Source organism: Myotis brandtii, unplaced genomic scaffold (genome assembly GCF_000412655.1).
Source record: "Myotis brandtii unplaced genomic scaffold, ASM41265v1 scaffold471, whole genome shotgun sequence".
Classification (NCBI taxonomy): Eukaryota; Metazoa; Chordata; class Mammalia; order Chiroptera; family Vespertilionidae; genus Myotis; species Myotis brandtii.
This window is the reverse complement of record NW_005367989.1, coordinates 1,144,062-1,171,103: the sequence shown is the minus strand read 5'-3', so window position 1 is coordinate 1,171,103 and position 27,042 is coordinate 1,144,062. Positions and strand designations below refer to the sequence as shown.

General features: G+C 37.6%; 1 protein-coding gene across 1 annotated transcript in view; it reads left to right on the top strand.

Annotated features, from left to right (window-relative positions):
- LOC106727745 (regulating synaptic membrane exocytosis protein 1-like) overlaps positions 1–27,042 on the top strand; it is a gene marked incomplete at its 3' end in the record, with an annotated part of 236,116 nt that overhangs the window by 47,696 nt on the left and 161,378 nt on the right. The gene's annotated exons all lie outside the window — the stretch shown is intronic.

Sequence of the window (27,042 nt, the reverse complement as noted above, 5' to 3'; positions counted from 1 at the left end):
TAAATGTAAGCAAGATATAATTAGAAGGAAACTTGGTTTCCATGAAAGTCCACTCTCATCAGAAATCAGAAGATTTGGTGTGGAATGACAATGGCATCTAAAGGAATCTGGGAGGGTCAGGTCAGCCCTGGAGGGAGGTTTTAAAACTAAATTATAAAAAATATTCTAAAAATTCAGTCGAGACAACTAAAAATATAAAAGTTATCATGTTTCTTGACTAAAACTACAATTAATGGGATAGGCATGACCCTGAAAAGAGTAAGAATGGTTCTAATGTGCCCCAGGACTATATAAAACCTTGCTATAAAATATCTAATTCAATTATGGTCAAAGACATTATATAGATGATGACAAATATTGTTCAATCAAGATAGACTTGATTTCACTTCAAGATAGATTTGAAGTGAATTTAGAAATAGGAAAGTCCAAATGTATGGGAATAAAGATACGAGTACATGAAGAAAGATATAGATGTGTAAAAACAAATAGTATCTTTGGTCATGTTTACAATCATAATTACCTTCAATAAATCATTTATTCCCTGTATTTATTGTTTTATACTTTGGTACCCATATTTCCAGAACAGTTTCAAATTTTTCATAAGAAGAAATGTAATAGTGAAATGAGCTTATTTTTATAATTTTATCATGCCCTTTCCCCCCCCAAAAAAACCAGGCCCCTTATATACAGTTAAGTTTTATTCTGCAGTTTATCATCCTCAGTTGTCCTTGTGTTTAATTTTTAAATAATTATTAATATTATATACTAGAGGCCCGGTGCACGAAAATTGTGCAGGGGGGGGTGTGTCCCTCAGCCTGGCCTGTGCCCTCTCACAATCCGGGACCCCTCGCTCTTAACTTCCCGCCTGCTCACTCCTTAACGCTTGGCTCACCACTCCTTACCGCCCGCTTGCTTGCTCCTTAACACTTGGCTCGCCGCTCCTTAGCGCTGCCGCGTAGACAGGAGAGGCTCCTGCCACTGCCACTGCATTTGCCAGCCGTGAGCCCGGCTTCTGGCTGAGTGGTGCTCCCGCTATGGGAGCACACTGACCACCAGGGGGCAGCTCCTGTGTTGAGGGTCAGCCCCCTGGTGGTCAGTGCGCATCATAGTGACCAGTCGTTCTGGTCGTTCCGCTGTAATGGTCGCTGGGCTTTTATATATAGAGATAGGCCTCACTATCCATGTCTTTTCTCAAGACAAAGGGGTCCAGTATTTATGGTTTCAAGTGGCCACTTTGAAACAGAATTTAAGGGCAACACTGTTTTATTAAAAGTAATTATCTTAATAAAAGAAAATAACTCGGTGGCCAATTGAAATGTATGTAGTTCATTATTTTCTAGTATTTTCATTTCTAATAATACTATTTCTTACTCTGTGCCTACTGAGAACAGGACAGATAAGTAGTATTTTAATAATGTTAAGTGATGGCATTAAGAAAAGGTCTAATTGCTATTTAGAGATATAGTCCAAGACTACTTAAATATGATAGCTATCTTCTTAATTTATTTTAGAGTATTTTGCAAATTAAGATAAAAAACTTATGATTAACATATGAGAAGTTTACTATAATAAAACTCAAAAATTGTATCATGTTTGATATAATCATCTACCAGATTTTAGAAGGTATGAACCTTTTATAGAATCAGAATTATATTGCTGGTGGAAAAACCCTAGAGATTAGTCAGTCCATTACCCTGTTTTACAGATGAGAAACCAAGGCCCAACAGGTAGTTACTTAGATAACTATGAGCCATGAGAAGTGTCCAAACTCCCTGGATTCCTGATCTGCTGCTCTTTTGTGTCATGCTTTTACTGATTTCTAAGTGAATAAAGCTCAAGTATTTGTTGTCTACCATCCCCCTGTTTGTTAGCAAACTCAGAATTCTTTTTTCATCATGAAAACAAAAATTATCCTTTTCTTCCACTCTAAAGCTTGCCTGAAAATATACAAATGGAAATGATGTTAGCACAGTCCAAACAGGAAGCTGTCTGGTGTATTTAGATTATATGAAAGTAAAGGTCAGGATTGGGAAATTCAGAGTGGATTAAAAGAAAAGCCAGTGTGAGCACTAGGACCAACATCCACTAAAAATATAAAGCAAAGATTGGCCATACATTACCCCTTTTTACTATGAAGCCATTAACAATAGAAATAAATATCTATAATTAAATTACTTATTGTTGACACTAATATTTTTGACTTTTGGAATAGATTTTTATAGTTATAATTTCATGTATAAGTGCTATTCAAAGCACCAACCTCAAATACATTGATCCTAAGGAACTTAATTCTCTCCAGTTCAAAAATAGGGATATCTGAATAATTTCATCAGAAGGTTACTGTGCCCACATTGAAAAGGGTCATGTAAGACCTCAGGAGAAATCCTTAATGTTGTAAATTTAAATATAGGGCATTTATATCAAATCTCTAATTTATATAAACTCATGAAATATAAAAGAAAGAACAGAAAGAAAGCTTGACAGGAATATCTTAAGAATTTACCCAAAGAAACATAACCTTATTTGCAATGAGTAGACTATACTATGTATAAAGGAATTTAAGGATGGCCATTCACAGACAAATTGGGTAATCTGTCATCTTTTAATTATGATGATGAGTCTATTATTAATGATGATTAGTGGATGTCATTCTAGGATACATACCTTGACATATAAATGTTCTACAGCATTGCCTGGATTTTAAAAAATCATTGATAAATGGAAAGATCCATAGAATACAATTTTATGGAGTGATTGGCAAGTATGTTAATTTGAGGGAATAAACTTAATAGAAGTTACATATCTGAATAAAATTATGAAAAAGGTAGAGGAAGGGAACATAAAGGCTGTTTATTGTGTTCCTATTATGTGTGTGTGTGTATATATATATATATATATTTTGGCAAATATTTATCTTATGTGACAGGCACTATTCTACTCATTGAAGGATATAATAGTTGCCCAAATGGGCCCTCAAGGAACTTATATTCTAATGATACATACTTACTGTCAAAGACATTCTTCTAATGATATGTACTTCTTACTGTCAGTGCCTTGAATACTTACAAAGAATGGGATACTAGGGAGTAAGATGGAGAACAAAGAGACAGAGGCTAGAAAAGGGAATGATGAAAGGCAGAAAACCTGTCAAGAAGGTAGACTAAGTTCTGGGGCTTTCTGCACTATGTAGCTTTTCTGATTCTGCTTCTACATGAAGTGTCCTCTCATGTTCCCTAGTAGGTCTGTCTGTTTTCACCACTGCAGTAATCATATCTCACTCAGTTTCCCATGCGTTTTCTTGCATTTTCTCTCTTCTGGACTCTGAGCTGCTATAAGCCATTAATCTTTGCATCCCAGAACCAAGCACAGTGCCTGGCCCACAGTAGGTGCTCTATAATATTTGTTTAGTGAATAGTAATAGCAGTTATCTGACAAAGTATTCAATTGCTGTGGAGACCTGCATCTCTGGGTATGACTATCTTCATTACATTGGAAACTGAAATGATGATTGAAAGTATCTTTTCCTTCAAATTTCTAAGACCAAATACCAGTGGCAGGGAAAAGAGTTATTTACTGTAAAAGAGTTTTAGCTGCCCCACTTCCTCCAAATAATGTCAATCAGCTCTTCTTCAATCACAAATAAACACAATTAGATAAAAAAACAATGTGAATTTAGCTTAAAACAGTTCCATAGCCATATCTTCCAATCAGAATCCCATTTTTGTTTTATTTTTTAATTGAATTTATTAGGGTGACTTTGGTCAATAAAACTATATAGGTTTCAGCTGTATAATTCTATAATACATAAACTGTATATTGTGTTGTGTGTTCATCACCGCAAGTCAAGTTTCCTTTTATGATCATTTATCTCCTCTTCACCCTCTTCTACCTCCTCTACCACCTTTCTCTGGTAATTACCCTGCTATTGTCTGTGTCTATGAGGTTTTGTTTGTTTGTTTTGCTTAATCCATTTTAATATAGTCATTCCAGAGCTGCTACCATCAAGTTGCTAACTATTTGAAAACAATTTCAGATCTTAGGAACACTTTAATATATCTTTTAATTATTTAATAATTTTATAAAAACACAATCTGCAGGACAAAAATCCAATGCAAACCTCTCACTTGTGAGCCATGCTATACACTAAAAGGAAATCCATCCCTTCGAGTGTATTGCAAGTGAAAATGTACTTGAATTAGTGCGTGGAGAACTCTCCCACCTCCTCAAGTTTCCATAAGTACTGTTTTAAGTTCTCTTTCAACTCTGTGCAAAGGATCTGGGATGTGGGAGTAAATGGATAAGCATCAGTGTGTTCTTATTTCAAACAGTTCAAATTAAATTCCAAGAACTCTCTAGGAAGAACTTTGTATCAACCTGACCTGGCATTACCTGTGGTATTTGCTTCAGCAAATGATTTAAAACACATAACTGTTGTCTTTGGTTTCAAATTTATAGTCAGAGTGGTTTGAAACTATTGGCACAGAACATAAGAGCCAGAGATGAAAATGGAGCCTATTAACACTGAATATAGGTTGTGATGAATCACAGTTTGTCAGCTTTCAAGTATTACAATTATCCATCTAAAAATACCCTACTGTACTCAGTCACCGACCCTAGCTGTTTACTCTGATTGCCTCTTGAAAAACTTTTAGTGCTATTCCATGTTTGCTTTAAGGTTATAATGCTAGCATTCTTCAATATTTTTTACTTACCAATTATCTTTTAATTGCCATATATTTGTCTTTTGAGAGAAATATAGTACCTCACTAATTACACTAATTGTGGGTGGGCATTGGTAGCATTACTGGGATTTATAGATTGATCATTGTGGGGAGGAGGGGAGATTGATGTTAGTTGGATTATATTAGTGCTATTAATTGAAGAAAGAAAAAAGTTAATGCAGACTTTAATCCTGGACTCTGAGTCTGGGGGATAGCTGTCACATGGCACCAGATTCCTGTTGTTAACATCCCAAATATGGTAATGTTTTACTGACACACCTGCCTGATTATTAGAACTGAGAAAACCTCTACCAATATTATGCCTATTCACAATGGCCCTGAATTATATTTGTAGTAAGACCACCTTTCCCTCCAGAATTAATGTGTGCATGTGCATACTTGTTTGCCCCAAACAAAAGGGGAGAGGTAAACCTCTGTGAAATTAAACTGTTGTTAACACTGAGAACAATGATAAAGTAAGCATCCTATATAATAAAAGCCTAATATGCTGTGTCCAGCTGTTCATTCGACCATTCAACCAGTCACTATGATGCGCACTGACCACCAGGGGGCAGACATTCCTGCTGGTAGGTTAGCTTTTTGGTGGGGTCCGGCCCATTGGGACTGGGTGAGATGGGCCGGACACGCCCTGAACGAATCTGTGCAGCCCAGGCTGAGGGACCCCACCGGTGCACGAATTCATGCACCAGGCCTCTAGTATTGAATAAAAAGTCAGAGTAAAGTCAGTGCAGTGAGAGTGGGGCAGGAAGAAGAGAGAAAGGAACACACAGAGGAAAAAGCAGAAGATAGCCAGATGGGTTGGTTTCCTGGGAGGTTTTCTTGTCGTTCTGGGTAAGGCAAGAAAAGTAACCTTAAAAAATTAACCTTTTCTCTTCCAATATTCAGATAAATAAGTTGGCATTATACTGAAAACTCTTTAATTCAAACAGAGGTGAGGGATGAGTATTTTATGAAGTCAAAATGGATTTTCTCTCTACCAACTTCACATCTTATTCTGTATCAGAAAGATAATTTATGTACCAATTACAAATGTGTCGGAAAAAAAATCTTACCTGATTTAAATGCTATCGTTTATTTTTCTAATACCATGCATTTTCACATATATGCTGTCATTATTTTGATAAGAAAAAAGACATCAAGAAAAACATATAATCACACCTCTGGAAACACAGCATAGGGCTATCTCAGTGAAATACGCTTTGGTCCAGACATATGTGGTGGGTGGGTGAGCTATGAGAGAAAGCATGCTTGCTCTTGCTGGGAAGAAAAAGGACCCGCTTGGCAGCCTGTAGGTTGCCATTCTGGCCCACTTGTTTTTGCCTGTCTTCCAGTTTATTGCTGTTGCCATTTTTTCTGACTGAGACCCAGCCTGATGTACCAGTAAAAATGTGAACAAGTACAAGTTGTGACCCAGGGCAGCAGAAAGTGGCTGGACTTTCTCCTGTCAAAGCCATGATTCTCAAAGGTTAAAGTAGATTCTTTGAACACACTGTTGAAATCTCCTTCTTGTGATTTCTGCCCTTTCCTCTTAAATATTACAGATAGGAGCTTTCTTTGAAGTAATGCTTCATTGTGACCATCAAGGAATCACAACTATAAAGTGTGAAATATTGAAAAATTAATTATGGTTGTTGATGCTGGAGACCTATGGGTAACACCTCCAGTTTACATCCCAGAAAGAAATACTGAGATATCCCAGTGACAGTATTCTTTGGATGCCAATGGAACAGTTCCCAAACTTGGGGGCATAGTTGTAAGGAGCAAAGTATGAGTGGGAGAGTTCTGCACGTATGAATTAACCAGCTGCCTACCTATGCCACCTAAAGCAAAAATAATCAACAAGGAAGGCAATCAAATGCCCACACAAAGCAGGATATTTAGTTCAGTTCTTCCCTTTGGAAACAGTAAGCTGGAACAATGAGCAGAATTATCTTGAGAAGAAAGCGGAGCTTCCTCTATGGAGCCTGCCCTAGATTTTGTAGTTGGTATTACATTCATGAACAGCTGGATTTAGATAATTTTCTGGTAGATTAGAGGAGTTCTGGAATGGGGTATTTGATTTTGGGGAATACAGTGCCTCCCAGTAACTGCTTTTCTATCCAGTGCTTTGTCCATTTCACAAGGCTAACTCTGAGTAGGAGCCCTCCAGAGCCCGCCTTTGCTGAAGAGCAACTGTGATGTGCACAGCAGAATTAGAGTTACTACCTGACCCCTTTTCCAGCTCCCATAACTCTCAGCTGAGCAGGGGTGTGGTCCTACAGCATTCTGCTCCCAATTCCAATATGTGGGAGGGTTTTCCACATACATCCAACCAATGCTCCCACACCAACTATGTGTTCCACAGTTTAACACAATTCTGACACTATCTACCCAGAAATAGCCTCAGAACTCACAGGCTCAGAGTTAAGTTCTATAAGATTGCCACCCCAATAGACGGCCAGTCCAAAGTCTAGGTTGCCACCTGGACTTTTAACCTACCCACTATAGATTACAAATTCTATTTATCCCTCCTCGGGTTCCATTAATTTGCAAGAGTTGCTCACAGAACTCAAAGAAATGTTTTACTTACTAGAGCACTGGTTTATTATGAAAGCACTAGAGGCCTGGTGCATGAAATTCGTGCACAGGTAGGGTCCCTAGGCATGGCCAGCAATCAGGGCCACTCGCCGACCCCACCCCCTGCTGCCACCACCAGTTGCCTCCCTCTGCGGGGCGACTGGTGGGGCGATGGGGCGGAGGGACCCACTGACATCCGCCTTGGCTGGCCTGGGGCCTGTAGGCTGGGGCAGCTCCTGTGTTGAACGTCTGCCCCCTGGTTGATAGTGCATGTCATAGTGGCCTGTCGTTCCGCTTTTCAGTCAATTTGCATATTAGGCTTTTATTAAACTGATAAGAACAGATACTACACTTGATCTTAGCCAAAAGGCCGAGAAGCGATAGGCTTTTATTATATAGGATATTAACTCAGCAACAGCCAGATATAAAAAATGCATAGAACAAGGTTTAGGAAAAGGGCATGGAGCTTCCATTCCCTCTCCAGTCACCATTTCCCTGTGCTCACTAACCTGGAAGCTCACAGAACACTGTCTTTTCAGTTTTTATGAAGGCTTCATGAAAAGGCATGATTTATTATATCATTGGCCACTGGGGATTGATTCAACCTCCAGCCTCACTCCTCTCCTTAGGGAGGTGGGTCAGAAAGTTCCATTTTACCTTGTGATTTCTTGATGCTCACTATGAAGCATTACTGTAAAGTTCATATCTGTAATATTTAAGAGGAAAGGGCAGAAATCACGAGAAAGAGATTTCAACAGTGTGCTCATAGAATTTACTTTAAACTTGGAGAATCATGGCTTTGACAGGAGAAAGTCCAGCCACCTCCTGACTTCGTGCTGCCCTGGGTCACACTTGTACTTGTTCAGATCTCTACCGGTAACAGATTGTATCTCAGTCTGAAAGGATGGTTGTATCAATAAATAATGTTTGGGTCCCCTGGCAATAGTCCCCATTCCTGGTGCGTTCCAAAAGTCACCGGATATACATAACAATAGATACCTTTATTGCTCTCAACATAGGAAATTCCAAGGGTTTTTTTTTTTCTGTATGCTAACATTTTTAAAAAATCTTTATTGTTGAAAGTATTACATATGTTCCCTTTTTCCCCCACTGACCTCTTCTAGCCCACCCAGCCACTGCCCCAGGCCTTCACCACACTATTTCCTGTGTCTGTGGGTTATGCATATATGCATACAAATTCTTTGGTTGAGATTCCAAGGATTTTAAAGGCCCTGTGCTAGAAAGGGGTCAAACCAGATACAGATTTCTTATTATAAGTCACAATGTCACAGATCCAATGGCTCACAGTCAAGGAAGCCTTTCTATAAGCTATGAGACACAGACTTCCAAATTCAAGTCGACATTCTCAGGTTGGGAACAAAGACTGATTTCAAAAAAATTTTTTTTGCAAAGTGGGAGGGTTTGCTGTAGTTGTTTTTTTAAGTCCCCTTTTTAACTCCCTCATTTTTTCCTCTATTTGTAGTTTTGTTTTTCTTCACAGAAGTCAGCCCTTTGCTTTCTTGCCTCCACAGTATCTCTTGCCCCAATTTCAGGCAAGGCCAGGCTTCCTGACCTTAGAGAAGGGCCCCAGGTTTACACTAACTTCCCATCACTAGTCTCCTAAATGTGATTCCAGTTCTATAAGGCCATCCTTTCTGCCAGTTAACACTTTACGTTTCAAAAATGGATCCTTGGTAGATTTATGTGTGGACAGTGGTTTGTCAAGTTCTTTTTCATTCTTTTCTTTGACGCTTTCTGGGACAGTGTTTTAGAATGTTGAGAAGTGGCCGTCGGCACCACCATGGTGCTGGGGTGGACACGTTTCTTTCATATGCAGGTCTTCGTAGCATTCCTTATCACAGCTGTAATCATAGCACATGGAAGTCTTCCACTCTGTGTGCAAGGCCAGCGCAGGTAACTCCATATTTGCTCAACTCTGAGTCACATAGGCAACTGAGTCTTGTTTATTGCTCTCTCATAAATATGAGGATTAAAAATAAACTTATAAACACTCTCTTGACTAGACTCCACAGACAGATTGTAAATGACTCCCAAAATTGATTACATTTCTTTTTGTAATAGATGTCACTATTCTTAGTTTATATACATTGTACATGTATTCCATTGTTCATGCATTCTGGCAATTGGAATTTTTATTTGAATGTCAAAGTATTTAAACTTGCATGGTAAAACATGTTATTTTTGTAACATATTTATGTATGTGTTATATATTTTATAGTTATAGGTTCATGCTACATTTAATTGTAATATTTATCAAGTAGCACACTTGTACAGGTGGCTTTTTTTAGAATTGCAGAGTGATTTTTTAAATGTATTATCTTTTGCTATATTATCAAAAATATCCTGGTATTTTTTAAGGAGACATCAAAAGTGATAAAAAATATGTAGCCTAGAATCAAACATAGTAATAGAATACTAAATATAAAAATTAGAGGTGAATAAATTATAATTTTTTTGAATATTAATAATTATCCATGGATAATTTATTTAAATGCACTTGTACTAATTTAGAACACTAGTTTCAAATGATAAATGTGTGCAAATATTAAATGTAAATTTATGTAAATATTGAAAGTATCCATAGGTATTTAAAGACAGGTATTGAAAAGAGAAAATGGATACTAACAGGAAAAGACACGTGTCTTAAGATCAGAGATAAGTTCAAATCTTGATTCAAAAAGTAAATAAAGTATTTCAAAGAGTAAAGTCTAGGTTACTTGTTCTCACACACTGCAATTACACCTAAAATAGTATTGACATATCTCTATTAAAAAACAACAACAAACACAACTTTACCTACTCCTGTTGTAAATAATTAATTTTTATTATTTAGAGGTGAATTTCACTCACAATTTTTAACCTTAAATTTTGAATTTGATTGTATTTTCTGACTAGGCTTAGCTACTTGAAACCTGTTATATCGGTGACCAAGCAGAACAAAATTCCTTTAAGAACAATATTGTTGATTTGTGTTCATTTTAAGGTTATGTCGCAGGGAATACTTTATACATTTCCTGTCGGATTATTTCAGAGGTATATATATATTTTTGCCCACAGACTCAGCTCTCTTGGAAGGGTGCTTTCAATTTCTGTAAAAAAAATGTTTCATAAGGATTTGGAACCAGCCACTATTTAAAAAGGACAAACCTTCCTCTTTAATTTGTTGAATTTTACCTGTGCTCAAAATTAGCTCTGCTTTAATAATCAGTAATTCTAACCATCCAGTGATTCTGTACACATCAAAAGGCTGGTTGTTAATGTGGAGCAGCTAATGCAAGCTGGTTATTTAAGGCAGTTCAACTTTGTTCAGCATGTACCATATAATATATGTAATAAAGCAATTTTTTCTTCTCAAAAGCAGCAGTTAATTATCATAAGTGTCAAAATTGAAACTGTCATGGTTATTTTGCTCCCAAATTGTTTGGACATATCCACTTGCTGATGGAGTATGTGATCCATTCTGAGGTGCAACCCTCAAATGTAAAATTGCCAATGCAAATTCTTTTCAAAAAATACGTTTTTATTGATTTCTTTCTTTCTTTTTTTTAGAGAGAGAGAGGAAGGGAGAGAGATAGAGAGATGGAAACATCAATGAGAGAGAAAACATGGATAGGCTGCCTCCTGCATGCTCCCTGCTGGGGATGGAGCCTGCAATCTGGGCATGTACTCTGACTGGAAATCAAACCAGGGACCTCTTGGTTCATGGGCTTTCACCACCCTATTGTCTGTGTCCATGGGTTATGTATATATGCATACAAGTTCTTTGGTTGACCTCTTCCCTCGACCCCTGCCTCCTCCCCCCTTCCCTCTGAGATTGGACAGTCTTAATGGCTTAAGCCCATTAAGTGATAGGAAGTTGCAAACTGATAGACTTAAGATATTTTATATTACTCAACACGTGCAAATAGATTATTTTGTTACTAGTTTTAATATGTAGTATAGGAAACCAAATTCCTTTAAGATACTTTTAATTAACAATTTTTCTTAATATTCTTTAACACATGCCTACATAAATATACAATGCATGTGATATTTGATGCCTGTCAGCGCTTAGGCATTACTTATATTACTGGTAAAATCTTATAATGAATATAAATTTGCAGAGGCATTAGGGTTTATTTTCATATTTACCATATGTCTTATTCTAATAATGTACTTAATGAGACATTTAATATTTACCATAGGTTATATGTGTGTGATTCTCTGTTGTTTAAGGCCTTTAAGTGTTCTGTATACATATTTTTAAAAAGAAAATGTTGTTAGAAAATAGGTGTATAAGTATTGAACTGAGCAGATAAGAAGGAGCACGCCTTCCTCCAGTGGATTCAGTTCTCATCTGGTGCACACTGTGGGTGCGGAGAGCAAGTTAGGTTTCACCTGTCATCTCTCCCATGGCCAGAACTTCAGGCAGGGCACACCCAACCTGCTCAACTATACTAGAAAGTCCTGCTTAATTTTGATGTAGGAAGGGCAGAGCTTGAAGAGGTTGTGGAAGACATTGTTTTAGAAAATGTGGATTTGGTGTGAGGTGGGTGTTAGAGGGAAGAGGAGAAAGGGAGGCCACCATTCTGGTAGGAGGCAGAAGAGTAATAAGACCAGCGATTGGGCTTCAAGTGGAGAAATAATGGGAGATAAGGATGGGAAGTTTCTCTGAAAAGCAGGCTGCAGGTCTAGTTATAATAGCATTCAAAATCATACCTAAAATTGTCTATGGGCTCATTTGTTCTACATAGAAATCATGTGTGCTATCTGGCCTAGAGACACTCAGATAAAATATTATCAAGTCTGAACTGGAATTCAGATCCTGACACTATAAATAAAGTTCTTTTTCAGCGATGCTCAGAGATGTGACTTGTTACCACCTGCAGGGAGAGGGTCCCGCAGAAGATTTGATCACTTATGGGAAAAAGCTAACACTTATGTTTTCTTTATATATCTGACTGTAGTATGTGTAAATGTTCAGGACTTCTACCTAAATTGTTTTCTATAACAGTTGTTATGAGAAAATGGGTAATATGGAAAGAATGGAGCAAAGGGACACACTACAAAGATGCAGGCAACAAAGGATGGCGAAGTAAGTCAGAGCCAGTAGCAGTGGGGGCTGTGCAGTCCTAGGCCTGATGGAATAAGGAGAAAGCCAGAGAGAGGGAGCTACATGGAAATGGACAGATGTTGGGGGCTATGGCACTCACTTTAGGGACACAGGCATGGTATCATGTATCAGTGAGAATGTTGGGGAGATAAAGACCTCATCCAAGTTCAGTCTCCGCTTTTCTGATTTCCTGAAGGTGCCTTCCATTGGCAAAGCCAACCCAGATTCAGAGGGGAATAAGTCCCATCGATGCAGCTGGAAATGCTTAGCCTCTCAGGCTGTGAGAGCAGTGTGGACAGGGGAATAAGCATTGGATCTCAAGGGATGAGCAAGAGATGTCCGGCACACAGCCATACCCTGCCACTCACTTGTTTACAAAACCCAGTTTCAATATTTTTTTCTTGGTACATATTATCTAGAATAATCTTACTCATTTGTCTATTTCATGTTTATTTTCTATCTTCTTGCTGCATGAGAGCAAGGACCTCCTCAGTCTCCATCTCCCTTCTTCCTCTAGTTCTCAGTGCCATGCATCGCATATGGGAGAGGCTGTTATTTGTTGACTGAATAAAGGCATAATCAAAGGTATTAAATAGTACACTCACATGTATACACATATATTATACATAATATGAAAATTTGTTAATTATATATATGCATGGCATATATGCCTGCACAAATACTTCGAATTTTTAGTTGACAGGCATTATGTTTTATAATAGTTTTAGCCTAAAAAGTATGTAACACACTAATCTCCATAAAGTAACCTCTCATGAAAACCCTTTTAGAGGATTAGAATTCAAGATGGATAAATAAATGTATGGATGACCTCATATAAATAATGGGATTAATTTCATAAGACATCGATTGAAGTCAGCATATGGTCACAATGTGTGTGTTTTTTATACATCGTAAGTTATAAATACCTATTTCGTTCATTTGTTCAGTATTCATCAAATAGGCCACAAATGTGTTGCTAAGCCTGGAGCATATCAAATGAACTAACCATCAGCGTTCATCACACATTTCTGGTTTTCCTTCTTCTAGGCACTTGCTAGGATTATACTTCCCTACTCTCTTAGGTTAGGTACGGTCATGCAACTTGCTTTGTTCCATGAAATATGAAGAGAAACGACATTTAACACTTCTGAGTACAGTCACCTGAGGGCCAGTGTTCAGTTGCCGCTTTTCCTGCCTCGGCCCTGGCAGTTCATGAAGATGCTAATGAATGAGTGTGGAACAGAACCCCCACCTACCTGGGCTGACCTTGCCAAATCGATGGGAGGAATAAACCTTTGCTATTTGAAACCATTAGGATTTAGGGGCTGTTTGTCTTGCTGCATATCTGAGTTGATATGGAATGGTACAGCAAGGTAAGTGAGATTAAATTTTGGTGCTCTGGCATCTCATAATTTAATGAAGGAGATAGTCTGAAAAGCAACTTATTTTAAAGCAATTTAGGAAGTGCTAATGATAGGCGTCACAGACGGCAAGAACATGGAAAAATGAAACTTCTACATGAATTAGGGAAGGATTCAAGAAGAAGTGGTACTAGAATGTGGCCCAGAAGAACAATTTAAAGGATTATAAGGTAGAAAAGAGAGAAGCATTCCAAGACGAGGAGCAGCATGAGGCATGGCAAGTTTGCAGAATGACAGAAAGCCCTGACTTTTCTTCATTATTTATACCCACAAGAGACACTTGGATCAGGTTTGGATCTCTTCAGCACGGTATAGTGAAATGGTGGAGAACACAGCCTCTGGAGTAAGGGGTACCTGGATTTGAACCCCAATTTGGTAGGTGTCATCTTAGGCATGTTGTATAGTTTTCTGAGACTTAATTGTTCCCTATGCAAGTTGGAGACAGGATGCTGTAAAGATGAAACGAAACATATTTTTGATCCAGTTAAAGTGCTGGACACATAATAAGTATGCACAATGTGAGTTTCATAATTATTACTGCGAATATCATATAAGCCATGATGATGCCACGGATAAAGATGAGAGAAGTTTGGGCAGTAGGGCCAGGTAATGCTGACCTAAAGGAGAAGATAAGAACAAACACTGCAGGCTGAAGGGACTTGGGGACTCTGTGATGTCAGAGCAGGGATGCCCTGGGGACGTGTAAAGATCTAGGCCGCTGACTTTGCCAAATCATATATCCTTATATTTTTAGTCTTTATACATTAGAAGGATCTAAGTTTACTCATCAAACCTATAAATAGAGTGAGGGCATAAGCTAAGTCAGACCTGCAAAGCAGAGGCAAGGGACACTTAGCAGGGCCCCAGTACATCCATCACGGGTCCCTGGTGACCTGCCTTGTTCCTTCCAGACAAGTGCACTTCAAATTGTGCTGAAGACATTTCTGTAGTATGAGAATTTGTTCATCTAAGTGCTTATGGATGTATTTTTGTACCTTTCAATGCAATATTGTAATGCAGATTCAAGGTATACATGGAATAGGAATGGAAGAGTAGATATGACTTGCAACTTTGATCTTAGTATCCTATATTAGGATGTAAGCTTCCTTGAGAATGTCACCTCCCAGAGCCCTGCATCTGGGCATAGAGGTTAATGGGAAAGGCCTTTTAAGTTATAGTGTATGCCTTCTTTCTCCAAAGATCAGGAAAAAAAGAAGGGTGAGAGAGAGCCACTCTGCTTTCCAAGTATCATTAAATATATTTTTTGCTGGCAATTGCAGTTGCTTCCTACACACTGTAGTGGGCTTTAGAATCAGACTGCCTCAGAAAACATTCCAAATTTGTCACTGGTTTTGTGGGCAAATTAACCACTCTAAGCTTCAGTGTCCTTATATAAAAAAAAAAATGAGGATATTAACTCCTCATTTTTACAGTATTAACTGTACTTTCCTCATAGAGATACAAGAAGGATAAAATGAGATGGGCAAACTCATGATCTCTATAGATGCTTAACTAACTTAACCCAAATGGTTATGAATCATCAAGTCATCATGTGGTAGTATATAAAATGTTAATCATCATTTTTCATTGAACAGTTATGGAGTGAGTGGCAGGAATGTAAAATGGTGTTATAGGTTTGGAGAACAGTTTGTTGGTTTCTTATAAATTCACATACCCTTGCTATATAGCTCAGCAGTTCCACTTTTAGGTGTGTGCCCAGGAGAAATGAAGACATATACTTTCACAGAAATCTATCCTCAATAGTCAGAGCAGTCTTATTCATAATAGGCCAAAACTGGACACAATAAAATGACTATCAAGCAGTGGGCGGATAAACAAGCTATGAAATATTCATAAGATGTAGTACCACTCAGCTATAAAAAAAGGTCCAACTGCTTATACACACAACAACACAAACGAGTATAAAAAATATGTTGTCAGACAAAAAAGACTACATATTGGATGATTCCCTTTGTTAACATTTTTGAAAGGTCAAATTATAGAGATAAAAAGGACATTAGTGGTTGTCATGGAATAGGGTGGAGAGAGATGGGAAGAGGGGAGAATATTGACTACAAAGAAAAATCTTTTTTTGGGTGATAGAAATGTTCTATGTTTGGACTGAAATGGTTGTTACAAACTATATATATTCGTCAAAGCACATGTAAAGTATATACTTTGAATGAGTGAATTTTATTGTATGTAGATTATATCTCAATTAGAAAAAGAACTTCAGGAAGTAGTTACAATGGAACTCTTTAGGTAGGGAAAATATCAGATGCTAATCAAGAATTGCAACCCAGAAAATCATTCTAGAAAGTTGAAACCAGGAACTTGAATGCTGAATATTTAGCCTCCCTAAAAGTGGGACTTGTACATTTGAGCCTATCATTAGAATCTGGTGATAGTGAATTAAGTCAGAATGTGAATTTTTTAAAAAAATAGCCTCTTAGGAAATCTGCAGTTCAAAATTTATCAGAATAATTTTAGAAACCCCTTTCATAATTTGTGTATGAACATTTTGAGAGCTATAATTTCAAGACATTAAAAAAATACCTTGCTATCTCAGCTTTCTTCCAAAAACATTTTTTCTACTAAGACAGTATTTATATTTAAAGACAGTTTTTAAGTGCTATAGTCTGATGCATTTTTATGCAAAGTAGTGAGACAGCACAAATTTCCTTTTAAAAGGGAAGAAAACTTAAAAGGAAGCATGTCTGAAGCATGCCTTTTGTAAGTGCTTGTTTTTCATGTTTACATAGTTTATTGGATTGCCTTTACAAAGAAAGCCAGAAGTCTAAGATAAGATAACATTTAAAATGCAGAATTATACTGTAAGTAGCTGTAAAACTTGACATTTAAAATCTTTCTTAAAAATCAGCATGCAAAAATCAAATATACTGTTGGTTCACCAACTGTGGGAAGATTGGAAGACATGAGGAATCAAACTAAGCATGGATGGAGATTAGGGCTCTGTTTTTGTACTTGTTCTCCTGTTCTGTGATGGATAGTTTAGATCATGCTTCCTTTAGTGGATCGATAACATGGGAAATGGAGATTTTTATTATTTTTTAACCTAAGTTGTCTTATTTCAGCTTCAGCTTGGTTAATTCCTTATTGCAGGAGGTTTTTTTCTTTGTTTGTTTTTATTTTGTTTGTTTCTCTTGCTCTGAGAATATGGCAGTGACCACACAATCTTACAAGTAATCATGATGATATTTATTCAGCTACATTTTTACACACAACAAACACTTTTGGAGTGCCGCTGTTTCACATGTAATATTTAAAGTGGGCTAAAAGAATACTTTAAAAAAACAATATTGTACAATTTGATAATGCTTGAGTGTCTTCAGTGCTTTTTATATACAGCACTTCATTTGCTACTGCCAAGAACTCTCCCAGATGAGGTCCAGAAATATGTTATTATGTTCACTGTCTTCGGTAATAATGGGGCAAAGAAAGTTGTTTGCCTAACACTTTCCAGCAGTAACTGGCAAGCCACGCCTAGAACTGAGTTCTAACTCCTTGCCCTGCTGCTCTATCATATTGCCTTTCTAAGATGATATTCTTGTTCTCTACTAACATGAAAATTGGGCAGTTATATTTAGATGTTTAGTTGTTATGTTTTTCCACTGGGTCATGTAGGGTGAGATCAGATGAAGTGTTAAAGACAGGTCCAGATGGGTGGTCTCACGGCAGTTCCATCATGTCTAGGCCTGGCTGAATTACACCGAGTAATGACAATGTACAGTGCTACATCATCTCCCAAAATGCTCTAGCAATTCTGTTCTTTGAGTGAATGTACTAATATAGAGCCATTATTTATACGAAAAAAAAATTTCTAACACATGAATTAACTTCAGCTAAAATCAGGACGTTTTTGAGAACTTTGGGAAATCATGCTGAATGAGTATAAGTAGTTGATGAAGGAAGGTGGGGTCCCATCCTCAGAGATTAGGTCTCAGGTAAGGTACCCACTAGGAAATACCGAGACACCTGGATCTTGAGTATTATGAGAACATGGTAGGCAGAGGTTGAACCTGGTTTAGGAAGAAGAAAAGTCTATTTTAAAATTATACACCAAGATATCTCCCATGGGGCCTAGCAGTTTTTCTGAGGAAAGAGGAGAAATTAGCCATAAATCTCTCAGTGCATAAGCGTTTACCTGTCCAATGTCTGTGGGATTGCTGGAGTGCAGCAGCCAGTGTTGGCTGAGTTTACCAATCTTCTTAAGGTTGGGAGGGTGGAAGTGATGAAGATTGGACTTAAAAGAGGTTGGCTTCAAGCTACAGGGTGACCCCAGATTTGCCCCACATATCGTGGGTTTGTTTCATGGTCATGACAGTTTAAGAGAGCCAGCCCCAATCGAATGCACATGCACATTTCAAACCCCTTCTTGTCTCATCTTGTCAATTGGCTAACGTGCCATTGGCCAAGCAAATCAAGTCATATGGCCAAGCCCAAAATCAAGGAGCAGGAAGTATACTTTGGCTACTACAATGCTAAAGCAAGTAGCTTAGCTAAAACCAGTGAAAAGAAGTGGAGAAATGCTTGGGACTAAGAGAATGGCTTTGAAAACTAATTTAATCAACTACAGGAGAAAATTAAGGGCAGACAAGTGGGTCCGCTAATATAAAATTGTCTATGAAAGCATATTAACATTCTGACTTATTTCTCATTATTTTTTTATTATATCATACCCTCCCATTACAACTGTTCTTTTCCCTTTCAAAGTTAGTTTCTTTCCTTACTATAAAAACAAACTTACCTCTTACAATAAAGATATATTGAAATAGCTTAACTTAGTGACTTATAGCTGACTCTCCAGGATTCTTAAACCACTTGGGCTGAGTTTTCAGTATGAGGAAGAAAGCCAAAGCAAATGCACCTGCTCTTCTATTGAGACCTTTGAGTTACAGCAGCTCTAATAAGGACACAGAATTACAGCTCTGAGACTATCTTTAAGCTTCTCCACAACCAAACAGACTGAAGTTACCAGGAGTGTGCTTTTTGCAGTATTGCCTCTAGAGTCCTAAACTATTTATGCCTTTAGAAGAGAGAGATTAAAGAGGTTTGGAATATAGTCATGGCTAACTCTTACTTATTAATATGATTTTAAAGTGATAGTAATTGATGTGATTTTCATGACTTTTTTTGCATTTTTCAGTATTTTTCTAATAGAAATAATTCAAAAACCTTTCATTATAAGATGTTGCTTTTAAAAATTGCAACTAATGTTCAGAATTTCTTAGAAAATAAATGTCATTTGTTGCATTATAAGGCATATGGTATAAGACATATTTTCAGTTCTATATAAGATGTAGACTGTACTTCAGAATACTAATTTTAGGATGTTTTTAGACATAAATGTGAGTACATTTCTTTTTAAAAAATATATGTTTTTATTGATTTCAGAAAGGAAGGGAGAGGGAGAGAAAGATAGAAACATCAATGATGAGAGAGAATCATTGATCAGCTGCCTCCTGCACGCCCTACACTGATGGAGCCCAAAACCAGGGCATCTGCCCTGACCAGGAATCTAACCGCAACCTCCCGGTCGACATTTCAACCACTGAGCTACACCGGCCAGGCTGAGTACAATTCTTAAGTAATATTTTGTGAGAAATACTGGAGGCAAATTTACCTTTTAGATAAGCTACATATAATTTATGACATTTACTGTGTTTTTAAACATATGTACCATGTATTGTCCTTTTTCTGAACTCTATTTTAAACATTTCTTTAAGTTCTTCATGAATATGTAATAATTCATCTTTATGAAAAAATTCCTACAAAAACAAATTTCTTAGCTTTAACTATGTTTATATTTATCCTTCTGATTCTGGCAAGGTATAGAGGAATGAACTGTTCATTTTGAAAAAAGTGTATTAATTGTTTGACTTCCATAGTCATTTATTGGAATTATTGTTTTCCAAAGCACACGAAATTACATTCTACTTGCATGATATATGGCATATCCTTAAATTATAAGACTTTTGCCTACTTTATTTGAACTACCAGTTATTTTTCTTATTTATTTTTTTACTTCTTTATTATATAATTTACATACAATAAAATTTACTGGTTTGAAGTGTTCAGTTTGATGAATGTCAACAAGTGTATATGCTTCTGTCACCACATCTCAAAACAGTATATAAAAAGGTCCAATTATCCACCCCCCACACACCCCAAACAGAGGCAACTGCTTTCTGATTCTTTTCACCATTGATTACTTTTACCTTTTCTTGAACTTTATAAAAATTGAATTATACAGTAAGAACTCTTTTGTCTGGCTTCTTTGCTCAACAATTTTTTTTTGAGGTATACTCATACTGTTGCACACATTAGGGGAATATTCCAATGTATGTATGTACTGTGATTATTTCAACCAGTTTTTCTGTTGATGAACACCTGGGTTGTTCCCAGTTTAGGTTATTATAAATAAGGCTACTATAAATGTTTTTATACCAGTCATTTTATAGACATGCATTTTTATTTCTCATTGGTAAATAACTAGAAATAGATCCCTGGGTTATAGGATACATTGTGTGTGTTTTTATTGACTCATAATAATTCTGTATATATTCTGGAGGTAAGCCCTGTATATGTACATATATTTAATGTATGTGTAAGATATGTAGAGTAAACATTTTCTGTTAGTCTGAGACTTGCATATTTATGATTTTAATAGTGTCTTTTGGAGACAACATTTTTAATTTTGACGAAGTCAAATATTTGAATTTGTTATCATTGGTGAAGGTTCAGTAATTTTTAACTACTTAGTGTCAAAACCCAAAATAATATTTCAAAGTATGGGTGTTATTGTGAGTTACATAGCAATAAAATTATGCTGATTTGAATAGGTGATGATAATCTTGCCAAGGTCAAACCTTTTTGGTTGATTTAGTACTTAATTATATATCTAAGAAAAAAATAGAAAATTACTCAGTAAGGTAATTATGTGGTTGTAGAGAAAATACCTCTTTGTCCCTTAAATTTTTCTGTAGGGAAACTAAGATATGCAATTATTTGCCTGAAAAAATATATATAATATGCATTTATGAACAGCAGCAATATTCACTCTCCAATATTAGGAAGAAATATAATCTATCTACTGTAATGATTATGCTTTTATTTCCCTTATGTCTAATTTAGGAACTTCAAAGAACATTAGGATTTCTATGCCTTATTAGTTATTTTTCTTAAAGTTTACATAAGTATATTCATTGCTACCTGTGTAAACCCAGCCAACCAGCAAACAAAAACTATAGGCTTTGCACAGAATTGTTAGTTTAGGTCACAGTCTGTCCAATTAGGTGAGATTAAATTGAATGCTTACTCATGAAAGTATTAAGTAACTTCTTTGTGTCATCTCTCTGTGAAATTAATATATAAGAACTAGAAGCCCGGTGCATGAATTCATGCACTGGTGGGGTCCAGTCAGCCTGCCCCAATGCTGGCCATTGGGGGCGGAGCCGGCTGGGGCGAGTGGCTGTGGGCATTCCGAGTATTCCGCTGTTTGGTCAATTTGCATATTACCCTTTTATTATATAGGATTTAGAAAATATATATCTAAAATTGTATCATCTTACTTAGAACTCTAAGAGTTTAGTTATATATATTGAATATATTTTTATTGATTTCAAATGGAGAGAGAGATTGAAACATCAGTGATGAGAGAGAATCACTGATTGGCTGCCTCTTGCACACCCTACACTGGGGATCGAGCCTGCAACCCGGCATGTGCCCTGACCAGGAATCGAACCCTGACTTCCTGGTTCTTAGGTGGACACTCAACCACTGAACCACACCAGCCGAACTGAATGTGGAATTTTATAGAACAGACTCAAACTGATGCTATAAACAGTGACCTCACAGTATTTTACAGTAAAGGCAGAAACCAACTTCATACAGCTATTTCTTGTATTGACCTGTCATAAAAGCTGAGAGCAGTTAAACATTAAAATGCAGTTCAGGAAAGCTATTTTATGAAGGACTATGACAATGCGGTCAACATTACAAAGACTTCTTGTGGTTTTGCTTCCTCTAAGGAAAGTACTCAGATTGTCCAGTGGAATGAATGAATACCTCATTCTTCCACAGCAGTTCTCAAACCTGCCTGGACATATTAGAATCACCCCCAGGAACCTATGCATATGAAAATCCTTGGGTCCAAACTCCAGCTTTGTAGGTCTTGGCTGGGACCCAAGGAATTTGTTCCTTTAAAAAATCTCTTTAGATGATTTTGATATATGACCAGGTTTGAAAGCCACACATAGATAATTTTCCATGACTATCACTTCTGTCAGTTGGCCTTTTTATATGACTTGGATATGAGAGAGGTTTATACAGTTTGAGTGTATATTCCTTCCTGTGGACCTAGAGCGAAAATATTGTACAACAAAGGGAGTCAACTTTTAAGAGAGTTGTTAACCCAAAGAAGCACAGTTAGCGTGGCAGGTCTCTGGAACAGATGCCTAATGAGTGATAATTGAGGGACTGATGAGTAAGAGAAGTGAAGAGAGGATGAAGGGGACACAGGACCACTGGATTCAAATATATGAAGAGATGGTCTTTTTAAAAGTCAGCAAACTTGTTCCATACAGCTTTTCAAGAACTGAATTAGGACCCATGTGTGGAAGTTACATAGAGGCAGATTTCAGTAGACATTTAAAACACAATATTCCAGTAGTCAGAAATCTTTAACAATAGAATTCACTATCTCAAGGCTAGTGAGTTATTTGTGGATTTAGGTGTGCCTGCAGCAGAAGCCTAAATGCTATAGAAGGAGTTAGTGACTTGGATGGAAGGTGAGACAAATTTCTGTCTTCAAGTTTGGAAACCCCTAATGTGTTCTACCTCCATGGACTTGTAAATAAGAGGTATATAGCAAGTAAATCTCAGGGGTGACTGACTAGCTGGAACTCTGGAAGTGGTGCTGAAGAGCAATGTGAACATTAGTTACATATGATACTGTAACTTAAATTATTTTATTACCTTTGAGAACACTAAGTTAAGACATGGCAGTATATGTATACATTAAAAGTATAATAGACTAGAGTTTTATTCTTCAAAATAAATATACTTTATACTTAACGTTTTTTTGGGGGAAAAGAAGCAGCCTTTATTGCATTATTAATCTAAAATCCTACACTTAAATCTTATTGTTTTTTATCTGTGTTTTAAGTTAATTAATTTTTTATACTAAACAAGGAATCATGTAAGCAATTTCAAGGAAATAAATTTACACATAACAGGGCTTTGTAAATGTGACATCAAATGGTTAGTTAATCTGCCTACCACATGGAGTTGTTGTGAGGATCAAATGAGTCAATGAATATTAGGAATTTAAAACAGTCCATGTGTAATAAATGCTCAATAAACCTAAGTTATTATTATTATTTCTGCTAATGTTGATGAACTGACTAACTTTTAGGTTGTGATCATTGCACTTGGCATCTTGGCATGGTGCTTGGTACAGAGCAGGTGTCCTGTAAGGATTTGTTCATTGATCACTAAGACATCCTAATCATCAGGGCTTCTCAGTCATGGCTTGGAACATGCTTCTATTTTATGTCCTATTTCTAAAGCAGACATTTTTTGAACATCCTCCTGGTACTTGAGTTGTAGCTATTAAACAAAGGCTCTTATGCCTATATAAGAACTGATTTTTTTAGAAGATACTGGTGAAAGATTAGTGAGAGTCCTTAGCCTAGAAGGATTTCTGGAGTTTAATACATCTGAGTTGAATTTTGAAAGAACTAAAACTAATGTAGAGGGAAAAAGAGGCAGATTATCTATATATATATATAAAGAGCTAGTGTCTGTAACATTCAAAATGACCAAAGGCTCAACCAAACGCCAGGTTGCGCGCGCAGCATGCGAGCGGGCTGAACTGTTAACCTCTCCGGGAGAGAGAGAGAGGTGGGGCTGATCAGCAGTGGCAGCAGCTGCTGGCGCGGCCTGGAGAGAGAAGCAGGGTGATCAGACCCTGCTTCTCTCTTTGGGCCTTGCCAGCAGCCAAGCCTCTCTCCCAGACGTCAGCAGTTCAGCTCCCTTGCCAGCAGCCTAGGGTGGCTGCTGATCAGCCCTGCCTCTATGATCAGTCCCAGAGACAGGCCCAGAGATGCTGACTGGCATAGAAACTGACCAATCAGAACCAAATCTGGGTGAATTGCGAGGAGCCAATGGCTGCCTAGGAGGCGGAGCTTTTGATGCTGACTGACATAGAAACCAACCAATCAGAACCTATTCTGGGTGAACTACAAAGGCAGAACCTAATGTGGGGGCTGAGGAGGGGTTTTAAGGGCAACAGCTGTTTGGTGTAAGGTGTAAGAAAGCGGTTCAATTTTTTAATGACCAGTTTGGCAGTATAGTGCATATGGCTGGCTATCAGTCCAGATATAGGGATTATGTGTTTTTGTCTGCCAAGAGCATCTCCTCCTGCTGAAAAAGGCTCCCCGCCCCCTTTAAGCAATCCTATCCTATGTAATCTATCTATACTAATAAAAGGGTAATATGCTAATTAGACCGGGTTGACCGGCCTTCTTCCAGACGTCCGACTACCTTCTGGTCAAAGCCATGGTGGTGGGGGCCAAGGCAGAGGCAGTTAGGGGCAATCAAGCCAACAGGGGAGGGCAGCTGGGAGTGAGATCAGGCCAGCGGGGGAGGGCAGTTGGGAGCAACCAGGCCGGCAGGGGAGGGCAGTTGGGGGCAAGATCAGGCTTGCAGGGGAGGGCAGTTGGGGGCAATCAGGCAGGCAAGCAGAAGTTAGGGGCGATCAGGTAGGCAGGCAGAGAGGTTAGGGGCCATCAGGCAGGCAGGGGGGCAAGGTAGGGGCGATCAGGCTGGCAGGGGTCAAGGTAGGGGTGATCAGGCCAGCAGGCAGAGGGGTTAGGGGCTTTCAGACAAGCAGGCAGGCAAGTGGTTAGGAGCCAGTCATCCCGGATTGCAAGAGGAATATCTGACTGCTGGTTTAGACATCCTCCGAGGGGTCCCAGATTGGAGAGGGTGCAGGCTGGGCTGAGGAACGCCCCCCCCCCTTCCATGCACGAATTTCGTGCACCAGGTCTCTAGTTTTAAATAATAAAAGTGGCATATGGAATGGAGGTGAGAATGATACTGTAAAAATATGAGAGATATTTGCCTGACTTGGAAAATGGGCAGTGTTAGGAATTAAGAGGGAGAGTTTAGTGAATAAGGAAATTTGTAGATGAAATATCCTGAAACTGGAGAACTTGGAACTAGTGTTTATATTTGGTATGGTGGAGAATGTGAAGCCCTTTTGTATAACTGTGAATCAGAGAAATTAGAGAGTGAGGAAGAATACTTGAGTAGTTCATTCAAGAGAGAAAATGAATTTGGAACTAGTAGACATAAATAAGAAAGGGAAATTTTATGATCCTTGAAAGGAACAGCCAGAGGACTCGGTGTCTTACTGGCCATTAAGGACAGTGAGAGGTCATAGTAGCATCAAGATTGTGAACAGCAGTAAGGGGAAGATTTACTTGACTACTATGTCGAACTTGGGAGGTGTTTAAGTTTGAGAGGAGGAGGAATAGGTAATTCAGTATTTTAGTCTGTTTAAGCTCAGCTGGTAGAGGGTTCTAAGGTAGATACAGATTTAAGACCTGACAGATTTGGGAGATGAAGTCTGAAAATGACAGTTCAGGAACCAGCAGCCCATCTGAAGCCATAAGAATGACAGTCTTATCAAGTCAAGAAGGAGAACAGAGGGCTTGGGCAATGTGTACCTTTGTCAGTGAGGAGAGCGAAGTCTTATGTACTGTCTTTCTAAATGTCACACCTTTAATCAGTGTAGGTATTTCTAATTATCTGTTCATATTTTAATCAGTTTGGGTGAAGGGGATGAAAAAAGTTATTTATAAGGTTTTTTTTCTCATTCTAAATACACAAAACATTAAAACAAAGAAGTAATCATATTTGGGTATTAAAGTTTCCATTGAAGTGTCAAAATGATTTGGTTTCATTCTTTTTCATATTTTAGGTAAAAGAAGCATCATAGCCTCTTGACAAAATAAGTATTTCATTTTTTATTATAAATAGTGTATATTTTTTGTATGCCACTTTAATATTTATGCACAAGTAATAGTTCATATACAATATATTTTCATATCAGACTGGCTGCAGTTTTTGTAATTTCTAGGCAGGTAGATTAATTGAGAAAATAGTTACAATTAATTGAAAGTAATGCCTAAGATTTCATTAATGCTTTTCCATGTTTCATTTTCCCATTTTATTTTATCTATTTAAAATCCACTTAAATCCCACCAAGGAACTATTATGGATCTCTAGTAGATTTTTATTTAGCTCTCTGGCTCCCCAATGAGAAAAAAGAGAGAATGCTTGTGGAGAAAAAGCTTATTTAGACACATAAAACTCCCCCTAAAATCATTATTCAAAGAGCTGTGGTTTTGTGTTACAAATAAAAAGCAGAAAAATCATTAGTTGTTAAAAAGCTCTGCCGATAATCTTTACAGATACCATTCATCCCTCTCTACTACCAAACTGCATTTTGCATCCAGGACATTTAGACTGTAGATAACCATTATCTAACAACTATCTATTATTATTCTACAACACTGAAATGTGGCAAGGGGATGTGAGGTGCTTAAAACTTGAAATATTCAGTTACAATTGTGTGCTTCTTGCTAAAACTTGAATAAGGATGGAATAATTTATTGGCTAAAAACAGTGTTTCATATGTATGAAGTGATTTTTGAAATGATGAATTGTGCTTCTAAGAAGATATTGTGGTATTTCACAAATAACATTGTAACTCAAGTAGCACCAAGTGCAATATATAACATATGGCCAGATGACATGACTAAAGGCATGTAGGGTTCTTAGCACAGTTCCTGGCGTACTATGAGCACTAGAATTCTTAGCTGATACTATTTACTGCTGTTTTTCTGTCTTGTTATCTACACTAATAAAAGAGAAACATGGTAATTAGCGTACGATCGCTACACTTCCCATTGGCTAATCAGCATATCCTTATGCAAATTAACTGTCAACCAAGATGGCGGCCGGCAGCCATGCACTGAAGCGAGCAGGGAGGCTTGCTTGCTCCAGTGATGGCGGACTCCAACGTTCCCCGCCTAAATTGACGGCCTCTCAGCTGCAACTCTAAGCAACTATGTTGCAAATATAGAAGCTAAACAAAACCCTAGAAACCGGCTTTCAGTCA